Below are 962 nucleotides of genomic sequence, written 5' to 3' on the forward strand. Positions count from 1 at the left end.
GGAAGATCCCCTGGAGAAGGGATAGGCTACCCACTCCAGTATTCTTGGGCTTCCCTAGTGACTCAGACGGTAAAGAATCCACCTGCAATGCGGGAGACCTGGGTTCAATCTCTGGGTTGGGAAGACCCCCTGGAGGAGGGAACACCAACCACTCCAGTATTCTTGCCTGGAGAATCCCATGGACTGCAGCCTGCCAGGCTCCTCTCTCCATTGGGTCGCAGAGTCAGACAAGACTGGACGACTAAGCACAGAACACAGCACATGCTCCTTTTGAGGGGAGGCTGCTTTAATTGCAATTCTGGACCGAACACAGATCTTCTTCAGGGCCCATAATTCATAGTAATAAAGCTACTATATATGAAGGCCAGGGTGATGTATGTGTGATAGACACCAGATTAGACAGTATACTCATATTAACTCAATCTTCATTAAACCCATGAGTATTTTCTTCATTTAGCAGATGAAATGGAGACTCAAAAAGCTGAAGTGAAAGAGACATCAAACAAGAACAATTATCTAGTACAGTATGCCCAGGATATACTGATAATTTAAAGATGTGATATACGGCTGTTCTCTCTTTAGTGTCAACAATCATCAGGACCACTCTGCATCCTTATTAGTCACCAGATACTCAGGCCCAGGTGCTGTGATATGCCCCAGGGGTACCAAGTTGATCCAGACAGGGTCCCTTCCCTGAAGGTATCCCAGCCTAGTGAGGGAGATACACTGAATGTAGCATTGACAGAAAGGCCTGAAACCTGACATCCACAGTGTTACAGGAGCCTGAAGGAGCACACGGCTTGGGAGAACCAGGGTAGGAACTGGCTTTCGAAGATGATAGTTGCCCAGGAGGGCAGAAGTAATAGGAAAGGGCATTTTGGGCCACAGATGGAGGGAGGCAAAGAGGAGGGATGGTATAGAAGGGTAACTGCAAGTAATGCACAGTGGCTGGGGGGGGGGGG

Source organism: Bison bison, unplaced genomic scaffold, assembly GCF_000754665.1.
Source record: "Bison bison bison isolate TAMUID 2011002044 unplaced genomic scaffold, Bison_UMD1.0 scf7180017864518, whole genome shotgun sequence".
NCBI classification, from domain to species: domain Eukaryota; kingdom Metazoa; phylum Chordata; class Mammalia; order Artiodactyla; family Bovidae; genus Bison; species Bison bison.